This window comes from Phyllostomus hastatus, unplaced genomic scaffold (assembly GCF_019186645.2).
Source record: "Phyllostomus hastatus isolate PE091 unplaced genomic scaffold, TTU_PhHast_1.1 phas_contig_734, whole genome shotgun sequence".
In the NCBI taxonomy this organism is placed as follows: Eukaryota; Metazoa; Chordata; class Mammalia; order Chiroptera; family Phyllostomidae; genus Phyllostomus; species Phyllostomus hastatus.
This window is the reverse complement of record NW_025333949.1, coordinates 1-19,521: the sequence shown is the minus strand read 5'-3', so window position 1 is coordinate 19,521 and position 19,521 is coordinate 1. Positions and strand designations below refer to the sequence as shown.

Genomic DNA, 19,521 nt, shown 5'->3' with positions numbered 1-19,521 from the left:
AGTGCAAGTGTACCATAGTTTGTGGATCCATTGATTTACCGATGGGAGCTAAGGTTGCTTCCAGCATTGGGCTATTGTAACCTGTGCTGCTATAAACATTGGGGAGCATAGGCTTTTTCGAATTTGTGTGTCAGGGTTTGTAGAGTGGAAGAGGCTCCTAACATTTGGGACAGCGTTATGGTAATGAAGTAAGCCAGGCAGTGAAATACAAGTACCATATAATCTCACCTAAAAGAGGAAACTAATAAAAACAAGAAAGCAAAGTATGACCAGAAATATCGACACAAAGAACAAACTGACAGTAAGCAGAGGGGAAGTGGCAGGGGATAATGGTGGGAAAGAGGGCACGGGTTTTCAGGAACATGTATAAAGGACACATGGGAAAAAACTGAAGGTGGTTAAGATCAATGGGTTACCTGGGGATGTGTTTGTTGAGGAGACTGGTGGGGGAAATGGGGACAACTGTACTTGAACAACAATAAAATAATCTGGAAAGAAAAGGTCTTTTTGCTTTCCCACGGTCACTCAGGAAGGGTCATAGACCATGCAGAGTCCAGATGCAGCTTGTTTGAGAGATTTAGGAGAGTCTGCACCATGAGGGAAGAGGGGCCATTTGTATGGAAAACCAATGGATATGGCTTGGGTGAATTCTCTAGTGGAGTGGATCAAAGCCTCAGGGAATCACTAGGACAGGGCTATATCCTTAGCCAGGCAGGTAGGGACTCGGATACAGCACCTTCTGGCTCTATTGTAGGGAGGGCTTAGCAGGGAAGAATGTCCCTCAGATAACTTCTGTGTGGGAGCATGTTTCCCCTCCACCTTAGCTCTGAAGGCAGACAGTTGACTCACTCCCTGAATGCCTCTAGCCCCTTCTATTCTGCTGCCCAAGAGCTCAAGGTGAGAGCTTGTGAGTCCCTGTAAGTCTGTGTCAGGTGCTTTAAGAGAAAGACTTGGACTCCAGCATCTCTCAGTCTCAGTCAGTCATCACTACTGGTTTTCCAGGGTGATTCCTTTCATATGATAAATTCTCTAAACTTTGTTGGGTGACTTTTTAGTATTTACTTACATATTAGGAAAGTAAATGATAGTTTTAAGATCAGTTTTAAGACATTGTGGGATGTGATTCCAATATGAATCAGCCATATGGCAATTGACATTAAATTTAAGTGCACATTTGTCTGGTTTCTTCTTTACACTGTTCATCAGGTATCTTGTTTCTTTCTGTGCTTGTTTAATGTTCAGTGACTGTTAGGTCCTTTGAGTTACAGAAATAGCCTTCATTTTGCATTTGTGCATGGTTGAAATCCATTTGGGGTAAATGCCTGTGTTGTGAGCTAGGTCCCCAGCAGGGGGCACATGTGAGGCCACCTCACCTTGATGTTTCTCAACCTCCTCTCCCCTCTGTCTAAAAAGAAATTAAGAAAATATTTTAAAAAACAGCTTTTCCAAATTGATTGTAATATTTGAAAAGATTGGATTCTCGACTTCCTGTTCCTCTGTGACAACCTGTGCCGGCATTCTGCTTTTGCCCTACCATGGCATCAAGACCCACACAGCATATCCTCCAACAAGCAGTAGTGTCCTATAGAAGAGGGTGGCACAGGGATACCCTCCCTCCTGCTCTCAGAGGATGCCACTGCTGCGGGCAAGGGATCTGTGCAGGTGGCTTGCTATGACCTGCACAGTGCCAATGATTACGCAGTGCCACCTATGGAGAAAGTCCTTGTGAAAACCGACAGTCAGATCACTCTGCCTGCTCAGTGCTGTGGAAGACTAGCTCCATGTTCTGGCGTGGCTGCAAAACACTTCTTAGATGTAGTAGTTCTTTTCGTAGATGAAGATTATGGAGGAAATACTGGTGTTGTATTGTTCAAATTTGGCAAAGGAAAGTTTGAAGTTAACAAGGGTGACTGCCTTGCACAACTCATTTGTGAATGGATTTGTTATCGAGAAATAGAGGAAGTTCCAGGTTTGGCGACACCAAATGGGTTGCCTGAGGTTTGGGTTCCACTGAAAAGAACTGAAATGTATGCCAAGGACAAAAAATGAATAAACATATTTTTTTCCTAAAAATAAGATTATTTTGTTTAGTGTTTTGGTGCTTAATCAAGCTTTAGCTTCAAAACTACTTAATTCTCTTATGACCAAGGAAAGGGTACATTTTTGTGCTTTTCTGCATTTCATTGTTGTATAAATCTGAATGGTAACCTAACACACATTATTTTTTAGTAAAATGTACATCAGTTAATGATTCTTCACAGAATCTATTATTTAATTTAGAAAATGCTGGCCCTTGAACAGTTTATTTTTCAGTTTATTTCATAAATGATAAGCAAAGCCTTTTATACAGTGTATTTTAATTTTTTCACAGATTCTTCCATAAACTCAACTAAAAGATAGAAAGTTGAACTTAAAAAGGGAAGATTTATAGCTGTCTCCCTTAGAGGACTTTTATTTTACATTTTTATAAGAAACCATGTAAATAAAAATCTACCTTCTTAATTACCTGTAACAGTACAGTTAAGTCATATTAAGTATACTTGTTTAATTGTGCATGTGAATTCTGCAAACTTCCATCTCGGAGAAATGGCACAATATCCTTAAACAACCACTTCCTTATTTTCCTGAAAACCAAGGCCCAGGTAACCACCTTTTCTTTTCTCTGAGTTGGACTCTATTAGAACTCACCTATGTGGAATCCTATAGGATGTGTCTTTGGGACTCATGTGCTTCACTTAGAACATGTTCTAGTTTGACTTTGTGGTATCAGGTGAGAACATATTTTCTATTTCCTGGAAGAGCAGTATTCCATTGTATATATGTACTACATTTTTGTGTGTTTTACAATATTTGATTTCTTTATTTTTAAAGAGAGGGGAAGGGAGGAAGAAAGAGATGGAAACACTAATGTTTATTTTCCTCTCATGTGCCCCCTACTGGGGACCTGGCTGGCAACACAGGCATTGAACCAGCAACTCTTTCGTTCATAGGGTGGCATTCCATCCACTGAGCTACAGCAGCCAGCGCTATATATACTACATTTTTAAATATATTTATTCATAGACATGAGGGTTGTTTCCACCTACCAGGCTTTTGTGAATAATGCTACAATTGACACAGGTATGCAAATGTATCTTGCAAATCCTCAATTGAATATTTTTGGGGGCATATAACCCTGTGAACTTCTTGTATCTAGAAGACACCCTACTGAACTGAGCTCTGGCTCAGACCGATGATAGTATCTTTATTCTATGAACTTAGGTGTCTTTCATGTTTTCATATATTATTTCTTTAAAGCAAAATATAATTTTCATGTATACATTTCTGTTTACTTATCTATTCAGCTGTTGACAGATATCTTCTTCATTTTGAGATTTGGAATTTACAAATGAAGCTTCTAAAAACTTTCCCTTGTTAGATTTTGTGTAGATAAAGTATTTAGCTCTTTGTATAAATACTATGGAGTACACTTTATGGATGATATAAGTGTATGTTTAGTTGTATGAGCACTTCCAAACTCTTCCCAAGTGGCTCTAGAATTTTATATTTTCACCAACAAGGAATGAGAGTTCTGTTTGCTCTACATGCACAGCAGAATTCCATCTTCTTTGTGTTCTGGATTCTAACCTTTCCAATAGGGGTTTTGTGTTACTTGAATGTGCACTTTCTTTAATTTTCATTCTTTTAATATCCCCTTCCTAAAACACATAAGATGTGGAGGGTCTTTTACACACCACCTTTGAATCTATGTACTTTTAAAATATTTTCTTTATCTTCTTTTAGACAGAGGTAAGGGAGAAATGGAGAGAAACATTGATGCCTAAGAAACACATTGTTCAGTTGCCTCTCACACACCAGCAAATGGAGACCTGGCACACAACCCAGGCCTGAGCCCTTACCAAGAATCAAACTGCTGACTTTCTGACTGAAAGGCAGGTGCTCAGTCCATTGAGCCACACCAGTCAGGGCTTGCAAATACTTTTTCTCAGCCCATGGTTCTCTTCTTTCCTCATGATGTTGATTGCTTTTCTGTTTGCTTTTGTTTTTCCTTACCATTTGATTTGTGATATGGGGTTTAAGTGTTAATACTATGAGTTGAGATGCAAAATTGGTTATCAATTTTCCTTGAAAAGAATACAGTGGTGCTAGCTGGTGTGCCTCAGTGCATTGAGCACCAGCCAGTGAACCAGAGGGTCACCAGTTCCAGTCCCAGTCTAGGGCACATGCCTGGGTTGCTGACCAGGACTCCAATACTGGGTGGACAACAGGCAAACACACATTGATATTTATCTCCCTCTCTTTCTCTCCTCCTTCCACTCTTTAAACATAAATAAATACAATCTTTAAAAAAGTATACAGTGTATACAATTAAGTTTTCTTAATTGATCAACAACATGGAAGTGACACTTCTCATGCTTTTCTTTCATTTATTTTTAGTATGCATATCATCAGTAATTGTTTGAAGGAGATGTGCTCAGATATAATTTTTTGACATTAAGCAAGGTCTGTTCAGAAAGTATCTGGACATGTAATTTGAAAACTAAAGGCATTTACTGAATGAGATAGAAGAACCATTGTACATAGGACAATGACCCCTCAGTCCCTTTCAAAGTAGGCACTTTGGGATCTCACACAGTTTACCCAGGTGCCATCAACTGCCCCATCATATTTTCCTGAATGTCATGAACAGTGTAAAATCTCTTCCCTTTCAAAGGTGATGTTAGTTTTGAGAAAACTAAAGTTGCATGGCACCAAATCTGAGCTATGGGGAAGCTGAGTGACCTGGGTGATTGAATGTTTCACCAAAACACTCTGCATGAGACATGATACATGAACAGTGCACTTTTGAATAGGAGCTGCTATTCACCAGTCTCCCAGAGTGGCAGCCTTCTGAATCATGTGAATAGAGCCCATTCAGAAATGTTGAAACTTATCAGAATATTTGATGCAGATTCATTGCTCTACTCTCCTAGTCATTTTGAATGTGAAAGCCCCACAGTACACATGCTGACTCAACGGGCTCTGCTGCCCCCACTGGCAGTACAGGGAAGTCATCATTGTTCACCCATGCACAGTCCACTCCACTCTCCTTGGCTGCCTGGATACATCCATGAGGTGCACACCTTTCTTGTTATGATACATTAACAATCACTGCACTTTTTCCCAGAACACCTCTATTTTCACTAAAATAAAATCATTTTAATTCCATTCTGTATCTTCACTATGGTAAATAATACTATAGTGGATATAAGGATGTATATACCATTTTAAATGTGTGTACTCATATTCTTTGCATAACTGCCAGAAATGGAATTGCTGTGTCCTGTGGTAGTTGTTCATAAATACTTGAGGAACATCCATCTGGTTTTCTGCAGTGGCTGCACCAATTTATTTCCAATCTCACCAATAGTGCACCAGGGTTGTCCTTTCTCCACATCATTGCCAGTAGTCATCGTTTGGTGATTTATTGATAATTGCCATCATGAGAGATGTGTTGTGGTATTTCATTGTAGTCAATTTGCATTTCTCTGATGATGAATGATATTGAACATATTTTCATATGTCTTTTGACCATCTTTATGTCGTCTTTTGACAAAGATCTCTTTAATTCCTCTGCCCATTATTCTTTCTAAAGTATGTTATTATTTAAATTTTATGTATTTATATTTAGAGAGGGGAATGAAGGGAGAAAGAGGAGGAGAGAAACCTCAATGTGTGGTTATCTCTTGCATACCTCCAACTGGGTACCTGACCCAAACCCCAGGCATGTTCCCTGAGTGGAAATCAAACTGGCAATCTTTTGGTTTACAGGCCAGCACTCAATTCATTTTGCCCACAAGCCAGTGCTCCCCATTTTTTCCATCAGATTGTTTATTTGGTGTTGTGTACGTTCCTTGTATATGTTGAATATTTAGCATTATTTGTGGAATTATTCCCCTGTTCAGTAGATTGGTTTGTTTATTTCCTTGATAATCCCTTTGCTATGCAAAATTTATTTTATTGTACTGTTCTTTGTTTATTTTTTCACCTGTTTTCTCTGCCTACCATGTTATATCTAAAATTTTTTTATGAGTCATAACAGAATTTGTCAGCTGTCCTTTCTTCTAGTGTTTTCATGGTTTCAGGTCTTAAATTTAGGTTTTAATCCATTTTGAGTTTATTTGGGTATATGTCATAAGAATGTGATCTACTTATAATGTTTTGCATATATTGATTCAGTTTCTCTCAGACCATTTATGAGACAATCTGCCCATATTGTCATGAATTCCTGATTTTTTTTCTTACAGATTAGTTATTGACATATAATTGTCCATTTTAAAAATTGTGTTACCTGTTTTTATCATGATGTTTTGTAAAAGTCCTTGACATAACCTGGATATTAAGTATTTATCAGATACACTTTACAGAAATTTTCCTCCTTTCTAGAGGGTATGATTTTATCCTACTTGTTGTTTGCTTTAATGTGCAGGAGATTTTATATTTGTTGTAATGCCACTTAATTATATGTAGTTTTTTCAATATCCTTTAGGTGTTATAATTAAAAAAAAACTCCAAATATCATATAATCTCTTATTTTAGTGAATTAAGACCTATTTGCTTTTGCTGTGCCCCAATTGCTGTAGTTTGTGGAGCATCATCCTTCAAAGATGAAGTCTCCAGTTTACTTCTGGGAAAAAGCACATACCTGGGTTGTGAGCCTGGCACCTGTTTTGGGGACATGAACAGGCAAGTGATCACTCTTTCTGCGTTTGAATATATTTTTAAATTTCAGTATTGTGTTTTTTCTTTCCCATTTTGTTTGGCTTATTTTTACATTTTCTGTCTTTTCATTTTTATCATGGTCATTCACATATTTGCTGATAGTAAGTTGTTGTCATATGTTTCTAAGTTTCTATTTTCAGTTGGTTATGTTCAATTCTTTATCAAGTAATTAATGTATTTCAATATAGGTAGTATCAGTTTTTGTAGATACATTTTATTTTTCTGACTTGACCTTCCTTTTCTGTTTCCTGTCTTGATATACTTGTTGAGGTTCAGAATTGTAAACAACTAGGCTTCATGAACTTGCATTCTTTAAGTTAAGAGAAAAAAAGAAATAACACTCACCCCTAGTTTAAACTCTAATTTGTCTAAACATAGGGTGTGTGTGTGTTTGTTTTTGTGTGTGTATAAGTTTCATTTAATATAGGGTCTGTTACTTTTTCAAAGCCCAGGATATCTTTTTATGCTTGATATTGATGGTCTTCAGTCCACTGGTTTCTAGTGCTATTTCAACTATCACTCATTCTTTTCAGGGTGCACTTTAATGTGTTCACCATGTGCTGTTATGGTGTGAACACTGTGTGTCCTGCAAAACAGAAACACATATTTTGAAGATGCTTTCAAAGAGGGAGACTATTGAATACACTGGACGCTCTATGTGTCTAGGAAACAACTGATAATGTTGAGTATTCTTATCCTATTGCCATTGTGTGCCAGGGAATGTCAGCACAATGGCTTCCAAGTGTACACAACTCTTGTTTTGTTCCTCTTTTGTTTGACTTTTTCTCATTGTAGCATAATTGTTCTTGATGCAAACATTTAAAAGTTTTTTGAACCTGGCTGGCGTAGCTCAGTGGATTGAGCATGGGCTGTGAACCAAAGTGTTGCAGGTTCGATTCCCAGTCAGGGCACATGCCTGGGTTGCAGGCCATGGCCCCCTACAACCGCACATTGGGCGCTCTCTCTCTCTCTCTCTCTCTCTCTCTCTCTCTCTCTCTCTCTCTCTCTCTCCTTCCCTTTCCTTCTCTGAAAATAAATAAATAAAATCTTTAAAAAATAAAACTTTTTGGAAGTAATCAGCAATGTAATTTGCTGAACAATTCCTTATACCTTCAATGTACATTTACCTGCATGTCATACCCGTGAACCTTTATTTTGTGTCTTTCAGTTGTGTCACCTACAGAGAATGAGGACTGCTTTCAAGGGTAAGGAAGAGAAGATTTATTCTTTAAAGCAACACTGGTAAGATATGAGAGGTGTGCCTTTGATACTGATGAGGAAGTGTGTGACAAGAAAAAAAAAGAATGTTTAAATGTAGAGACCTAAATTTGAAGAATTATTCATGAAAAATCCTTGTTATCTAAAGATGTGAAAAATATTACAAATTTGGGAAAACTTCCACTTTAAGTCAGTTACGTTTCCAAATCAAGATGTTTCCAAATAGGAAGACTGAAAACACTGTTCTAAGTGCATGCAGTCTTCTGAAGCACAGGTGACAAACACAAGGCCTTCAGGCCAAATCCGACATTCCAGCATGATTTATCCAGCCTGGCATGTTGTTTCCACCTGGAACAGTGCCGAGCTGCTGGCCCCTACTTAAGAAGTAGTTACACTTATTTTGTGCTGAAGTTACTTGCAGCCCAATGAAGGCAACTGCGAAGCTAATGTGATCCTGGAGAAAATGAGTTTGGCACTCCTGTTATAAAAACAGTCTGTAAATTCTAGGAAATCTTATAATTTGTGGTATGGGTAATTATTTGAATTGTTTAAACTGTAAAGTAGGAACACATTTTCAGTCAATAATTTGTATAATGTGGTCATTTACAATGCATGTATAAAGCTTAAATGTGATCAATTTGGCAATGCCTTTCCTCAGGAAATATACTCATTTGGAAATGATGTTTTCATATGTTCCACTGTGTAATATTTTTATAAACTTGGGAGTTATTTTGATGAACTTTGGATGGTTTAATAGGGATCACATAATGGTTATTTATAAATAAGTGCACATGATTAACAAAGTTACAGATGTCACATAAGGCCTTTCTGTGTCCAATGATTAACAGAGTATCTGTGATGAGGACAGAAGTTATCAATGGAATGAAAATTGGATGAATTTTACCCACAACTCAAATCCTAATGTACATCCAACAACCACCTTCCAGACAGCCAATATAAAGGGGGGAAGTCTTTGACCAAATGTCACATCACAATACTCTTCAGGGTTTTCTTATTGTGGAGAAGACAAACATGCAAAGTAAACACATCACATGTTTAAAACAATCTTCAAATACCACTGAAGAAATGAATATTCATTTCTGTCAAGGAGAAAGTTTACAAATATTTACCATGCATGAAAGTCTGCAATCAAATACCTAATCTAAATACACTCAACAAAATAGGTCCCAGAAAAGAACCTAAATGTAAACACTGCAGTAAAACAGGTCATTAGTTTTCAGGTGTAATTCCACATAAAAAAAGTTATCCTGGAACTAAGTCTGATATTTATAAAGAATGTGGCAAAGCATTTTGGACTCCCTCCAGTTTTACTAATCATTACAGAATTCAGAATGGAGACAAGGCTTATGAGTGTAGAGAATGTGCTAAAGCTTTTAGCCAGTCCTCAAGTTTAAATGAATATCATAAAATTCATAGAGGAGAGAAAATTTTCAAATATAATGAAGGTGGCAGTGCCTTTTCAGACTTCTATAATCATGTACAGGATCACAGAATTCATGCTGGTAAAAAGTGTTTTGTTTGTAGAGAATTTGGGAAAGCCTTTAGGTGGTCCTCACAACTTATGCAACATCAGAAAATGTGACAGGAAAGAAGCCTTATAAATGTATACAGTGTGGTAAAGCCTTTGGGCATCAGAAAACACGTACTGAACATCAGAAAATTCATACTGCAGAGAAGCTTCCTGAATGTACACAATGTGTGAAAGCCTTTACTCACCTGAGAACACTGACTAATCATCTAAAAATTCATACTGGAGAGAAGCCTTATGAATGTACACAATGTGGCAAAGCCTTTAGCTGAACTTCAGCCCTTACTTGACATTAGAAAATTCATACTGGAAAGAAGCATTGTGAATGCACATAATGTGAAAAGCATTCACACAGTCCTTAACCCTTACTCTACATCAGAGTTTTGATTCTGGAAAATTAATAGTACATTTGTAATGTATGTGGTAAAGACTTTAACCTGTCCTGTACTCTTTCTCACCATCAAAAAATTCATATAGGAAAGGAACCTTGAAAATGTTGATCATATGATAGAGCTTTTTACAGTCCCCACACCTTAGTCAGCATCCAATAATTTACACTAAAGGAATTCCTTATTTATATATGTAAGGTGGTAAAGGTCTTAACCAGTCTTCAATGCTCATTCATCATAAAATATATTTATACCATAATGAAACCTTTTAAGTGTACATAATGACATAAAGCCTTTAGCCACTTCCAAGACTTCCTAAACTTCTGTGAATTCAAACTGGACACAAGGCTTGTCCATATGGAGTATGTGGCAACCCTCTTTGACATCATGCCATTCATACTGGAGAGAAGCCATACAAAAGTAGTGTATATAACAAGTCTTTTAGTCATCAGAGCTGCCCAATATGAGAGACATCCATCTGGAGAAAAACTGTACAAATGTAGAGACTTTGGCCAGATTTTAATCTATATGAAAAACATACTCAATATATTAAAGCACTATATTTCAATGTTCACTTCTTGTATGGCATATGAGAATTCACATTATAAAAGAAAACATCAAAGAAGAGATTGTAGAATATTATAGAGATGGACCTACAGCCTCATTATATATAGGGAAAGCACAGTCTGGATGATTTTTACATTTATAAAGAATGGAAGACTTTTGTGAAACTGCAGCATTCCCATAACCCCAAAGAATTGACCTCAAAGTTTCTTCAAAGGTAAAAATCAGGAATGGATGTAACTGGAAAAGAGTCTCAAAGAATCATAATTCACAGGAGAAAATTAATGATAGATTTCAGGCATTAGTCCAAATCAGAATACTTACTATAGAGAGTCCTTTAAAGTTTAAAAACATCTACCATTACCATTCAGTGTGTTTCAAAATGTCAAGGGAATGGGTGTCTAGATATGTATAATTCCTCAGAATATACACTGTTGTACATTGTAAGCATTTGAAATATATTGAGAAGGAAATACTAAATTGATTCCAGTTCCTATCAGTTGATGCTTTATGTTTTTATTCCTGGTGTGTGTGAAATCAATGTGGTGATGTTGGTTCCTTAACAGCCTGTGAAGTCTTGTATATTAGATGAGCTTCACTGAATAATTTTGTATTGAAAATTGAGGACATAATGCAAAATGTACAAAAAAATCTAAATGAAGTTGCTGTTTTTAGGTTACTCAGGATTTTGTAGCATGTCATGATGGAAGTCACACTATTTTGCATCATAGTAAGACATAGAAACATTATAAATTTTAAGTACTTTTCCATACCTCCCTTTAAAGAAAATGTCTATTAAAATATCGATGTATCTTGATGGTAGTCATAGTTGAATATTAGCTTATTTATCTGGATATAAAAGCCATCAGCAATATGTGAGGGAATATGAACAGTTCATCCCTCAGTGCATAATATTGTTGTATGCCCACATTTGCTCAACAGTCAGCCTCCAGGTAGAAACCAAAAAAAGTGCTCTATGGGATCATAATATACAAGAACAGTAACACTCCCCAAATGTTTGCAATGTGTGTTGGGAAATGGTATCAAAATTGCACTGTGATTGTTTAGATGATGTGTGAATTTCTATTTTTATTAATAAAGGTGAATGTACTGGAATGTGTTTATGTCTCTGCTGTTACTCAAGTTTATAGATAACCATCTGTTATTTTGTAATGTAGTGCAAATATGGCATCATAGTTTTTGTCCTTTGTGGCCTTAAACATTAAATGATGTGAAAAGTTCGCCATTATTGATATATTTTATTATACCTAATGAACCATTCTAATAATTACAGTAGTTGATATGTGTTTTTTGAAGAGTTCATCTAAGCTGCTATATGATATTGCTGTGGTGGCATTTGTTTTCTTTAACTAGGAGCCTTGAACTGCCAGTACCTTGTGAAATTGCATGCAGTAGACAACATCTCACAGAGTCACAGTTAAATGTGCCTTCTTGACCTGATTACTGGCAGCTGCTGTGAACCACAGTCTTCCTTGTACCATTGCCATTACATAAGATCTCTGCACACTTTACCAAGATCTTCAGGTTTTTTAGTTCATTTGGAAAAATCTAAACTTACCACGAGAACCCCAGCATCCTCTGCACAAGAACCCTAATAGAATCCCGTGTCCTGGGATGTCCTACAGGCTCCCAGCATCCTGCTTCATCCTCACATGTGGCCCCTGCAGGCCTGCTGTGTACATCTCCCAGGCTCTGAGGGGAATAAAGTGAGCTTCAATTTGTCTTGTGGTCTTTTATAGAACTGCTGCCCACTATCCAGTGCCTGGGTGCTCAGCTTCACAAATGCAAAATTTAAAAGGTGCAAACGACTATAATTTCAGAGTTCTGATTAACATGTGAGCTTATATATTATTCTGCACAACTTCTTCATGAACCTACTTGAAGGCATTTACATACTTTGATACCCAATGGATGCAGTATGTACATGCACTAACTTAAAGATCTGATGTAGGAGTAAGAGGCCAGAGGTATATGTGTGCATGCACATATTTTAAGATGGATCAGAATATAATGGACAAATTAAATATTTTAAACATACTTTATGAGATACTAGTTAACCAGCAATGTTACAGAGTTATAATGTCAATTCTTTACTGTAAATGACATTTGTGGACATATGCTGTGTCCAAATTTCTGGACCCTTGTTTTGAGAACCTCACAATGCAAGTTTTTCTTTACTTTCTGTGTTTCCTGTAAAACTTATAACATATGACTTATTTTATAGATCTCAAAGGATTGTTTATATACCCTGGTCAGTGGTTTTAAGAATGGTTCCCATGCTGACTGGTGTGGCTCAGTGTTTTTACTGTCGTGCCACAGAGTGATTGTTCGCTGGTGTGATTTGGAGTCATGGCACATGCCACAGTTATGAATTCCATCCCCAAATGTGGTTCCTGTGCGATGAAGCTCATGGATGTTCCTCTGTCACATCGATATTTCTCTTCCTCTCTTCTCTGCCCCTCTATCTAAACAATTAGTGAAAAAAACTTAGGAAAGCATGCCTTTTGTAGTGTCCAAAAATACACAAAAAATCCCAAATTCCAATAAAATGTCATGAAGGGTAAAGCCAACATTGATAAACTTGCATTTATTGCCATTTTCATTCATATTTTCATGATAATATTTTTACTGATTTTAGACAGGAATTTATAGAACCAGATACAGAGAGAAAGGAACATCTATTTGTTGTTTCACTCTGTTATGATTTTGTTGGTTGGTTGATTTTTACATGTGCCCTGAGTGGGGATGGAACATGGAACTCTGGTGTATTAGGACAGTACCATAACTGACAGAACTGCCTTGTGGGGTAGTCTTTCTCCCCCTAAAAGGGAACTTTTGTCATTCATTGCAATACTGTTTTTTATGGGATTAACTCCTTTACCTTCTTGTCTAAGTATCTCTTCATCTATTTTTCTATTCTAAATGAGAGCCGTGATGAAAGGGTTAATCTTAGTTTTGAATCCTCGCTTCACATCATTTCATTAGTTCTTGCCAATCCCCTGTGTCTTTCAAGCTTTCTGGTGAGTAATTAGCAGACAGGATGAACTCAGATCTTTTCTAGGCAACTGCTTTCTTTTCTATTGCTGCTTTTAAGATTCTCCCTTTTTCTTTCAATTTTTGGCATTTTAAATAGTATGCATGTTGGTATGAACCTTTTTGGGTTCATCTTGTTAGGGATTCTTGTGCCTCTTGAATTTATATGTTTATTTATTTCACAAGGTTAGACAAGTATCCCATCATTTTATCCATGGGTTTTTAATGCCCTGCTCTCTTTCTTCTTTTTCTGGCACTCCATGATACAGACATTGGTAAACATGAAGTTATCCTGGAGGCTTCATTTACTATCATCATTGTTTTGGATTTTTAAACATTTGTGTTTGTGACCAGGTGTTTTGTGTTTCCTTGTTATCCAAAAGTTTGATATAGCATTCTGCTTCATGGACTCTGCTTTTGATTTCCTTTAATTTTTATTTTATTTCAGTTAAAATAGTGTTCATTTCTGGCTGATTATTTTTCACTTCCTTTCTCTATTTTATGTTTCTTCTCTCTTTGTGAAAGTTCTCCTTAATTCTGTATACTATTTTCCTAAGTACTTTGAGCATCATTATAACCTGTGCTTTGAATGCTGCATCTGGTAAAGTGCTTTTGACTATGGTTTAGTTCTTATTTGGGAGTTCTGTTCTGTTTTTCAGTTAGGACATGGGGTTTTGTACCTGAGTTTTGCAAATGCCCTGTGTTTATTTCTATATATTGGGTGGAGCTGCTATGTTGCTTGGCCTGTGAAGGGTGGACTTGTGTAGTGAGTGTCCTATAGAATCCATGGCAAGGTCCCCCCTTCTCCGAGCTGGGGTCTCTCGTGGTGCCCTCCTTTCCCTCATGAGCAGTGTACACATTCCCATTGTAGTTTAGCTGTGATTTCTTTTGCACTTAAATGGGATGAATTTACATCTGGGTCAGTTACTGAGAAGACAGGCAGCAGCAACCGATGTCCAACCCCCAGTACTCTAGCACATCACATGTTTGGGTGTGTCAATTTCTCTGAATTGGACTTACTTCAGTGTGATTTGGTTACCAGTGAGGCTGCTTTCTCAGTTTGTTACTTTTGGATGTTGTTGGGTGATGCTGTAATATGAAGAGAAGCTGTCTTCCAGATATGCAAGCTTTGGGATGTCAACCTGTGCTGCCACTTATGCCCTGCTAGGTGACTTGCTATGAGATACAAAAGAATATTCAGGTGGCTGCTACTTTAGATTGTTTTGGAGGTTCCCAAGATAAGTTGAGGTGTGAAAAGTGTCCTGTTACTAATGGCCTAAAGCCAAAGGTCATATGCAGGTGTTACAGAATGTGAAGAAGTCAAAATGCCTGTTTGATAGATATTAGAAAAGTCTGAATCAGGATTCAACACAGGGCAGATATATGGAAAAACTACTGAAAAGAAGTTGGGGGTGTCTGGGGTTTTGGTGGGGCAAGATATCAGGGAATCACCAGACCAGGGCTAACAGCTGTAGTCAGGTCATAGGAGACTCAGGTATGGTGCCCAGCCTACTAAGTCTCATGGTGGTGGTGGGTGTGCTTTTGGTAAAGAAAAAATACCTCTGACAGCACACCTGTCTGGGAGGAAGTTGCCCCTGCAGCTCTCACCATGATGTCAGACCATTCATTTCCTCTCTGTATGTTGAGCTGCTGCCATGATGCCAAAGCTCAGAGTGACTGAATCCTTGCATGTTTGTTTTGAGGCCCTTTAATGGGAACACATGGGACTCCAGGTACCTTCTGTGTCTCTCAACCAAACCCTCACTGGTTTCTACAGCCAGAGTTGTGGGGACTTGTCTTCCCACCAGTGGCATGTGGGCAGGAGGTTCTGGAACATCACCTTAGTGAGGGTTCCATGCTAGGAATACACACCTTTGTGGGAAATTCTGTGACCAATTTATTTATCTCAGTTTTTAACCAGGACAGAAAATTGGGCATTTGGGACTTACAATTTTCACATATTTGCCCCATCTACCCATTTCTCTGCATTTCTCTATGCTTAGTTGTGGGCCTTCTGTTCACCCAGATCAGGTGGGTTCTGAATGTTGGTTTCTGTAGTTTTGTTGTCATTCTGATGTGCTGGTGGAGCATTTGGGTATAGGGTTTACCTGTTTACCTTTTCTGTAATCTCAATCACAACCCCTAGGCTTTCTTATTTTAGATTACATGTATATGATATCTGAGAGTAATTATTCATTTTTCCTACTTCTGCTTTATTCCACTTAGCAGAATGTTATAATAGTTCATGTATGTTGGTAAAAAAGGCAACATTTTTTTTAGTCTGCTATGGCTGAATAATACATATTCCATTGTAATTCATTTTATGTAAAATGTCATTTTCTATTCAGCTGTTGTTAAACATTTTGGTTGTTTTATGTATTGGCTTTTGTAAAGACTGCTCTAATGAATATTTGTATGCTGATTTCTCTTTTAGTTAGCAATTCTGATTTTTGGGTATATCTCCTGACTGGAATGTGTTGATCAAAAGATTTTTGTGTCTAAAGTAATCTGTTGGACCTTCACTCTGATTTCATAGCATATTCACCAATTTATGTCCCCACCACTGATGTGCTAGGATTCCATTTTCCATCGTCTCACTGACACTTGTCTCTGCTGGTTTTGAGGACACTACTTGTGAGAATTGAAAGGTAGTATCTTAATGTGGTTGGCATTTGAAATTTCTGCAAGAGAAGAGCTGGGAATTAGGACCATATTAGGAAAAGTATTTTTTTAATTATTTTCCTGACTTTTTCTATATTCTCAATGCTATATTTATTTTTACCATTTTAAACTGTGCTTTCTTTAGATTACTTTTCAGGGATTCCTGCTTTGGATAATTTACCACAATAATATTTGGCCTGCTGTCTAGCATTTACTCATGTTCAGATGACATGTCAAAACTATGCATACCCTTTCCTTTCTCAATGTTACAATTAGCAGTGTGGTTGCTGTAAATTGGTGTGTATTTGGGGGTTATACACAAAAACTCCCATTTCTGGTAAACTAAGGTAACTGTGCACAACATGAGTGTATTTATTATAGGGTGATGGTAACTAGCTATTCTGAAATTAAATTGAACTGATTGTGACCAGTATTTGATTAATGAAGAATTATATTTAATTAGAAGTTCTGTACATTGGAAGACCATCATTTGAAAATTTCTTAACTGTTTTCAGGATAACTTTACTTTTGTTGTAATTTTCATTTTGAGTATAAACCATTTATTTGGAAAGTTTATAGGAAACCCAGGGTTCTTTACATCTCATCAATAATTACTTTTCCACATGTTATCAAGACATGAAAAACAATAAAAGCCAGTATTACAAGAGAAATCTACCAAACTGCGGAAATTTTGTGAAAATGTGAAAAAACACAGAGAACGTACAAGTCAAACTATGTAAAAACTCACCTAATGTTGTGCATCACAGAAATATGAGTGTATTCAAATTGTTCATTACCTTTAGTGTTTATACCAGTTATCTGATATTTTAGAAGAACTGCATTACTATTTATGAATTTTAACCAAAACATCAACATCTAGTTATCATAGGAACGCCTTAAAGGCTTCCATGAGTCTCTTGGGTAGCAATCAATACAAATACAAACTCTTACTTCATTAGGCAGAGTTCCTTCCTATCCATTGCTACTGGAAAACACCAACATTCAATGTGAAATTCCTAATGGTGTACATTACATAAGCATCAGAGAAGGCAGGAAATTATATGAAACTCTAAATTCATACTTATTAGATTCAGGATGCCCATCTTTAGAAAGACCACTTCAGGTTTCCAGAAAATATGCTCTACTAATGCACCATGAGAGGCAGCAGTGGGCATTTTGTGGAAAGAGAGTGATGAGTTCTTGTTGAGAGATGTTATGGTAGATACAAACCAGAAGAAATGGTGCTTTTGTTAAGTAAATGTAAATAGCTGTTATTTTTGAAGATTGTTCATAAATGTGTCTTATTCTTAGAAATTGTCAATATACCACTTGCCAGGCAGAATGATAGGAAAAGCTGGAATAGTATTTGTAAATGGATGATTCACACTGAAGTTCTGTCCTAATGTTTTCAACATTTTTTAAAATATGTCTTCAATTTCCTGTTTTAATGATAAAATTTGACCATGACTTATAACCCTTTGTAGATAATGGTTATTTTACCACAATAGTTTTTATTCCATTTTTATAATTTTTTATTCATTGATTGATTTTTATAGATATAGGAAGGGGCAGAGATAGAAAGGGGAACATTATTTGTTGTTCCACTAATTTTTATATTTTACTAAATATTTTATTGTTGTTGTATGACACTTGTCCAATATTTTCCCTGTTTCTCTATTCCACTGCCCCCCTCACTGACTCCCATAGTTAATCCCACCCTATGCCCATGTCCTTGAATCTCTCATACATGTTTCTTCACTAGTTGCTTCCCCTTCTTTTCACACTTATCCCCCTCTCCCTCTCGTCTAGTTTCTCTCAGGCTTTTCCTTGTCCCCATGCCTCTGGTTCCATTTTGATTGTTAGTTTGTTTTGCTCATTACATTTCTCTTCCAGGTTAGATCATATGGTATTTGTGTTTCAGTGTCTGGCTTATTTCACTTAGCATGTTAAAAATAATAAAATATTGGTTTTGATCTTGGAGCACTTAGGAAAATTATTCTGGTTACCAGAACACAATGAAACATATACTTAGATAAACTAGAAATTTTATACATTGACACCCAACCCTTTTAGTGTTATTTTGAACTTACAGTCACCATAGAAGTGGAAATGGAAAAAAAATATCTAGTGTTTGGTTTGTGTATTGAAACTGATGAGCCCATACACTAAAGTGTTAAATGATTCCCTGTAACATAAAAAAATAGTTTAGGGAGAAGAGGATAGAAATCCAGAGATAGTTCATCACGTGGTTTCAGAGAATAAAGAATGATGAGAGTTTTGAGGTCTTTGGGTGTGTCTAGGTTGGGCCTGGGCTGCAGTGACCTGCTGAATGTGTGACACTTCACCTGGTATCACACTAGGAAACCCTGAAGCTGCATTTCTAGGTTTTCCATACTGAGAAAAAAGGGAGAAGATGGAGAAAGACTTTAAAAATATGAATGGTCAAGTGTTTATGATTGGACTCAGACTTTTTCAAAAGACTCTGAATGTTTATTCCTGAAATGGCTGATTTCTTGGTTAGGAAAGACCTCATTTTCTTCCTTCAGATACTTGATAAAAATCTCTGTTTTGTGAGGGATGCCCATATGGGAGTCTATTGTAGGCCATAGTTCTTGAAAATGCTTGTAAACTAATATTTGTATACGTTGCATAAGATAGTTTTACAGCAGTTTAGGGAAAATTGATACTTTGTCATGTTTATTAGATAAGAATCATTAAAGAACAATTTTGCACAATGAAAAAATTTCCAAAGCCTGTAAACGTGTTGATTTCAAACATAGATAGGCCCTGGCTGGTGTAGTTCAGTAGACTGAGTGCTGGCCTGAGAACCAAAGGTTTGCCAGTTTGATTCTGAGTCAGGGCACATGTGTGGGTTCCATTAAGAGAAACATTGATTTTTCCATCCCTCTCTTTCTCCCTCATTACCCCTCTAATAACAAATAAACAAAATCATTTGAAAAATCATATTAAAGAAAAAAATTTAAAGATGTTATTTATTTATTTTTAGAGAGGAAAGGGAGGGAGATAGAGAGAGAGACAGAAACATCAATATGCGGTTCCTGGGGGTCATGGCCTGCAACCCAGTCATGTGCCCTGACTGGGAATTAAACCTGCGACACTTTGGTTTGCAGCCCGCGCTCAATCCACTGAGCTATGCCAGCCAGGGTATATTAAAGAAAATTTTGATAGGATGCAATATGTGTCATGGTTCATGTAGAACAATATTAATTTTTTTAAATTTAATCCATTTTTTCATAGCATTCTGTATTTTGAAATGACAATGTACATACAACAAAGAGACAAAATAAATGCTCCATAAGTGTG

General features: G+C 36.8%; 1 pseudogene; it reads left to right on the top strand.

Moving 5' to 3' along the window:
* The first annotated feature begins 594 nt into the window (after window positions 1-594).
* Window positions 595-2,024, top strand: LOC123825913 (annotated as a pseudogene).
* Window positions 2,025-19,521: the final 17,497 nt, after the last annotated feature.